The 5000-nt window shown below is 47.1% G+C and overlaps 9 non-coding genes and 8 pseudogenes across 9 annotated transcripts in view; all 17 read left to right on the top strand.

The window, feature by feature from the left end:
* The first annotated feature begins 185 nt into the window (after window positions 1-185).
* Window positions 186-304, top strand: LOC146262525 (5S ribosomal RNA). The gene has a single exon (XR_014724956.1). It is a non-coding gene; the product is annotated as a 5S ribosomal RNA (ribosomal RNA).
* Window positions 305-496: 192 nt separating this feature from the next.
* On the top strand, window positions 497-615 carry LOC146262524 (5S ribosomal RNA). The gene has a single exon (XR_014724955.1). It is a non-coding gene; the product is annotated as a 5S ribosomal RNA (ribosomal RNA).
* A 174-nt stretch (window positions 616-789) lies between these two features.
* On the top strand, window positions 790-908 carry LOC146262523 (5S ribosomal RNA). The gene has a single exon (XR_014724953.1). It is a non-coding gene; the product is annotated as a 5S ribosomal RNA (ribosomal RNA).
* A 172-nt stretch (window positions 909-1080) lies between these two features.
* Window positions 1081-1189, top strand: LOC146262522 (5S ribosomal RNA; annotated as a pseudogene).
* Window positions 1190-1361: 172 nt separating this feature from the next.
* Window positions 1362-1470, top strand: LOC146262521 (5S ribosomal RNA; annotated as a pseudogene).
* A 190-nt stretch (window positions 1471-1660) lies between these two features.
* LOC146262520 (5S ribosomal RNA) lies at window positions 1661-1769 on the top strand (annotated as a pseudogene).
* A 182-nt stretch (window positions 1770-1951) lies between these two features.
* Window positions 1952-2070, top strand: LOC146262519 (5S ribosomal RNA). Its single transcript, XR_014724952.1, has one exon. It is a non-coding gene; the product is annotated as a 5S ribosomal RNA (ribosomal RNA).
* Window positions 2071-2226: 156 nt separating this feature from the next.
* LOC146262518 (5S ribosomal RNA) lies at window positions 2227-2335 on the top strand (annotated as a pseudogene).
* Window positions 2336-2529: 194 nt separating this feature from the next.
* Window positions 2530-2648, top strand: LOC146262517 (5S ribosomal RNA). The gene has a single exon (XR_014724951.1). It is a non-coding gene; the product is annotated as a 5S ribosomal RNA (ribosomal RNA).
* A 156-nt stretch (window positions 2649-2804) lies between these two features.
* On the top strand, window positions 2805-2923 carry LOC146262516 (5S ribosomal RNA; annotated as a pseudogene).
* Window positions 2924-3109: 186 nt separating this feature from the next.
* On the top strand, window positions 3110-3228 carry LOC146262515 (5S ribosomal RNA). The gene has a single exon (XR_014724950.1). It is a non-coding gene; the product is annotated as a 5S ribosomal RNA (ribosomal RNA).
* Window positions 3229-3408: 180 nt separating this feature from the next.
* On the top strand, window positions 3409-3527 carry LOC146262514 (5S ribosomal RNA). Its single transcript, XR_014724949.1, has one exon. It is a non-coding gene; the product is annotated as a 5S ribosomal RNA (ribosomal RNA).
* Window positions 3528-3705: 178 nt separating this feature from the next.
* Window positions 3706-3824, top strand: LOC146262513 (5S ribosomal RNA). Its single transcript, XR_014724948.1, has one exon. It is a non-coding gene; the product is annotated as a 5S ribosomal RNA (ribosomal RNA).
* Window positions 3825-4000: 176 nt separating this feature from the next.
* Window positions 4001-4109, top strand: LOC146262512 (5S ribosomal RNA; annotated as a pseudogene).
* A 168-nt stretch (window positions 4110-4277) lies between these two features.
* On the top strand, window positions 4278-4396 carry LOC146262511 (5S ribosomal RNA; annotated as a pseudogene).
* A 198-nt stretch (window positions 4397-4594) lies between these two features.
* On the top strand, window positions 4595-4703 carry LOC146262510 (5S ribosomal RNA; annotated as a pseudogene).
* A 180-nt stretch (window positions 4704-4883) lies between these two features.
* Window positions 4884-5000, top strand: part of LOC146262509 (5S ribosomal RNA) — a 119-nt gene continuing 2 nt past the window's right edge. Inside the window, exon 1 of the ribosomal RNA XR_014728485.1 lies at window positions 4884-5000. This exon is cut by the window's right edge and continues 2 nt beyond it. This is a non-coding gene — a ribosomal RNA (5S ribosomal RNA).

Below are 5000 nucleotides of genomic sequence, written 5' to 3'. Positions count from 1 at the left end.
TTGCTCATTCACTTAGAAACTGAAATCTTGCAATATGCACAAGTAGTCCTTCATGAAAGGGGCTGGAAGCTGTTTTCATTTTGACACGAGAGAGAGAGAGAGAGAGAGAGAGAGAGAGAGACTACCTTGCATTGTCAATTGCTAAATCTGTATATGGATAAGTAGCCTATGGTTGTCAACTTATTTCGTACGGCCATACCAGCCTGGCAACGCCCGATCTCGTCTGATCTCGGAAGCTAAGCAGGGTCGGGCCTGGTTAGTACTTGGATGGGAGACCGCCTGGGAATACCAGGTGCTGTATGCTCTTTTGCTCATTCACTTAGAAACTGACATCTTGCAATATGCACAAGTAGTCCTTCATGAAAGGGGCTGGAAGCTGTTTTCATTTTGACACGAGAGAGAGAGAGAGAGAGAGAGAGAGAGAGAGAGAGACTACCTTGCATTGTCAATTGCTAAATCTGTATATGGATAAGTAGCCTATGGTTGTCAACTTATTTCGTACGGCCATACCAGCCTGGCAACGCCCGATCTCGTCTGATCTCGGAAGCTAAGCAGGGTCGGGCCTGGTTAGTACTTGGATGGGAGACCGCCTGGGAATACCAGGTGCTGTATGCTCTTTTGCTCATTCACTTAGAAACTGAAATCTTGCAATATGCACAAGTAGTCCTTCATGAAAGGGGCTGGAAGCTGTTTTCATTTTGACACGAGAGAGAGAGAGAGAGAGACTACCTTGCATTGTCAATTGCTAAATCTGTATATGGATAAGTAGCCTATGGTTGTCAACTTATTTCGTACGGCCATACCAGCCTGGCAACGCCCGATCTCGTCTGATCTCGGAAGCTAAGCAGGGTCGGGCCTGGTTAGTACTTGGATGGGAGACCGCCTGGGAATACCAGGTGCTGTATGCTCTTTTGCTCATTCACTTAGAAACTGACATCTTGCAATATGCACAAGTAGTCCTTCATGAAAGGGGCTGGAAGCTGTTTTCATTTTGACACGAGAGAGAGAGAGAGAGACCACCTTGCATTGTCAATTGCTAAATCTGTATATGGATAAGTAGCCTATGGTTGTCAACTTATTTCGTACGGCCATACCAGCCTGGCAACGCCCGATCTCGGAAGCTAAGCAGGGTCGGGCCTGGTTAGTACTTGGATGGGAGACCGCCTGGGAATACCAGTTGCTGTATGCTCTTTTGCTCATTCACTTAGAAACTGACATCTTGCAATATGCACAAGTAGTCCTTCATGAAAGGGGCTGGAAGCTGTTTTCATTTTGACACGAGAGAGAGAGAGAGAGACCACCTTGCATTGTCAATTGCTAAATCTGTATATGGATAAGTAGCCTATGGTTGTCAACTTATTTCGTACGGCCATACCAGCCTGGCAACGCCCGATCTCGGAAGCTAAGCAGGGTCGGGCCTGGTTAGTACTTGGATGGGAGACCGCCTGGGAATACCAGGTGCTGTATGCTCTTTTGCTCATTCACTTAGAAACTGAAATCTTGCAATATGCACAAGTAGTCCTTCATGAAAGGGGCTGGAAGCTGTTTTCATTTTGACACGAGAGAGAGAGAGAGAGAGAGAGAGAGAGAGAGAGACCACCTTGCATTGTCAATTGCCAAATCTGTATATGGATAAGTAGCCTATGGTTGTCAACTTATTTCGTACGGCCATACCAGCCTGGCAACGCCCGATCTCGGAAGCTAAGCAGGGTCGGGCCTGGTTAGTACTTGGATGGGAGACCGCCTGGGAATACCAGGTGCTGTATGCTCTTTTGCTCATTCACTTAGAAACTGAAATCTTGCAATATGCACAAGTAGTCCTTCATGAAAGGGGCTGGAAGCTGTTTTCATTTTGACACGAGAGAGAGAGAGAGAGAGAGAGAGAGACCACCTTGCATTGTCAATTGCCAAATCTGTATATGGATAAGTAGCCTATGGTTGTCAACTTATTTCGTACGGCCATACCAGCCTGGCAACGCCCGATCTCGTCTGATCTCGGAAGCTAAGCAGGGTCGGGCCTGGTTAGTACTTGGATGGGAGACCGCCTGGGAATACCAGGTGCTGTATGCTCATTCACTTAGAAACTGAAATCTTGCAATATGCACAAGTAGTCCTTCATGAAAGGGGCTGGAAGCTGTTTTCATTTTGACACGAGAGAGAGACCACCTTGCATTGTCAATTGCCAAATCTGTATATGGATAAGTAGCCTATGGTTGTCAACTTATTTCGTACGGCCATACCAGCCTGGCAACGCCCGATCTCGGAAGCTAAGCAGGGTCGGGCCTGGTTAGTACTTGGATGGGAGACCGCCTGGGAATACCAGGTGCTGTATGCTCTTTTGCTCATTCACTTAGAAACTGAAATCTTGCAATATGCACAAGTAGTCCTTCATGAAAGGGGCTGGAAGCTGTTTTCATTTTGACACGAGAGAGAGAGAGAGAGAGAGAGAGAGAGAGAGAGAGAGACCACCTTGCATTGTCAATTGCCAAATCTGTATATGGATAAGTAGCCTATGGTTGTCAACTTATTTCGTACGGCCATACCAGCCTGGCAACGCCCGATCTCGTCTGATCTCGGAAGCTAAGCAGGGTCGGGCCTGGTTAGTACTTGGATGGGAGACCGCCTGGGAATACCAGGTGCTGTATGCTCATTCACTTAGAAACTGAAATCTTGCAATATGCACAAGTAGTCCTTCATGAAAGGGGCTGGAAGCTGTTTTCATTTTGACACGAGAGAGAGACCACCTTGCATTGTCAATTGCCAAATCTGTATATGGATAAGTAGCCTATGGTTGTCAACTTATTTCGTACGGCCATACCAGCCTGGCAACGCCCGATCTCGTCTGATCTCGTAAGCTAAGCAGGGTCGGGCCTGGTTAGTACTTGGATGGGAGACCGCCTGGGAATACCAGGTGCTGTATGCTCTTTTGCTCATTCACTTAGAAACTGAAATCTTGCAATATGCACAAGTAGTCCTTCATGAAAGGGGCTGGAAGCTGTTTTCATTTTGACACGAGAGAGAGAGAGAGAGAGAGAGAGAGAGAGACCACCTTGCATTGTCAATTGCCAAATCTGTATATGGATAAGTAGCCTATGGTTGTCAACTTATTTCGTACGGCCATACCAGCCTGGCAACGCCCGATCTCGTCTGATCTCGGAAGCTAAGCAGGGTCGGGCCTGGTTAGTACTTGGATGGGAGACCGCCTGGGAATACCAGGTGCTGTATGCTCTTTTGCTCATTCACTTAGAAACTGAAATCTTGCAATATGCACAAGTAGTCCTTCATGAAAGGGGCTGGAAGCTGTTTTCATTTTGACACGAGAGAGAGAGAGAGAGAGAGAGAGACCACCTTGCATTGTCAATTGCCAAATCTGTATATGGATAAGTAGCCTATGGTTGTCAACTTATTTCGTACGGCCATACCAGCCTGGCAACGCCCGATCTCGTCTGATCTCGGAAGCTAAGCAGGGTCGGGCCTGGTTAGTACTTGGATGGGAGACCGCCTGGGAATACCAGGTGCTGTATGCTCTTTTGCTCATTCACTTAGAAACTGAAATGTTGCAATATGCACAAGTAGTCCTTCATGAAAGGGGCTGGAAGCTGTTTTCATTTTGACACGAGAGAGAGAGAGAGAGAGAGAGACCACCTTGCATTGTCAATTGCCAAATCTGTATATGGATAAGTAGCCTATGGTTGTCAACTTATTTCGTACGGCCATACCAGCCTGGCAACGCCCGATCTCGTCTGATCTCGGAAGCTAAGCAGGGTCGGGCCTGGTTAGTACTTGGATGGGAGACCGCCTGGGAATACCAGGTGCTGTATGCTCTTTTGCTCATTCACTTAGAAACTGAAATCTTGCAATATGCACAAGTAGTCCTTCATGAAAGGGGCTGGAAGCTGTTTTCATTTTGACACGAGAGAGAGAGAGAGAGAGAGACCACCTTGCATTGTCAATTGCTAAATCTGTATATGGATAAGTAGCCTATGGTTGTCAACTTATTTCGTACGGCCATACCAGCCTGGCAACGTCTGATCTCGGAAGCTAAGCAGGGTCGGGCCTGGTTAGTACTTGGATGGGAGACCGCCTGGGAATACCAGGTGCTGTATGCTCTTTTGCTCATTCACTTAGAAACTGAAATCTTGCAATATGCACAAGTAGTCCTTCATGAAAGGGGCTGGAAGCTGTTTTCATTTTGACACGAGAGAGAGAGAGACCACCTTGCATTGTCAATTGCTAAATCTGTATATGGATAAGTAGCCTATGGTTGTCAACTTATTTCGTACGGCCATACCAGCCTGGCAACACCCAATCTCGTCTGATCTCGGAAGATAAGCAGGGTCGGGCCTTGTTAGTACTTGGATGGGAGACCGCCTGGGAATACCAGGTGCTGTATGCTCTTTTGCTCATTAACTTAGAAACTGACATCTTGCAATATGCACAAGTAGTCCTTCATGAAAGGGGCTGGAAGCTGTTTTCATTTTGACACGAGAGAGAGAGAGAGAGAGAGAGAGAGAGAGAGAGAGAGAGAGACTACCTTGCATTGTCAATTGCTAAATCTGTATATGGATAAGTAGCCTATGGTTGTCAACTTATTTCGTACGGCCATACCAGCCTGGCAACGCCTGATCTCGGAAGCTAAGCAGGGTCGGGCCTGGTTAGTACTTGGATGGGAGACCGCCTGGGAATACCAGGTGCTGTATGCTCTTTTGCTCATTCACTTAGAAACTGAAATCTTGCAATATGCACAAGTAGTCCTTCATGAAAGGGGCTGGAAGCTGTTTTCATTTTGACACGAGAGAGAGAGAGAGAGAGAGAGAGACCACCTTGCATTGTCAATTGCTAAATCTGTATATGGATAAGTAGCCTATGGTTGTCAACTTATTTCGTACGGCCATACCAGCCTGGCAACGCCTGATCTCGTCTGATCTCGGAAGCTAAGCAGGGTCGGGCCTGGTTAGTACTTGGATGGGAGACCGCCTGGGAATACCAGGTGCTGTATG

Source organism: Hypomesus nipponensis, chromosome 12 (genome assembly GCF_054491055.1).
Source record: "Hypomesus nipponensis isolate SF chromosome 12, ASM5449105v1, whole genome shotgun sequence".
Classification (NCBI taxonomy): domain Eukaryota; kingdom Metazoa; phylum Chordata; class Actinopteri; order Osmeriformes; family Osmeridae; genus Hypomesus; species Hypomesus nipponensis.
The sequence above is the reverse complement of the archived record's forward strand: the minus strand, read 5'-3'. Positions and strand labels throughout refer to the sequence as shown.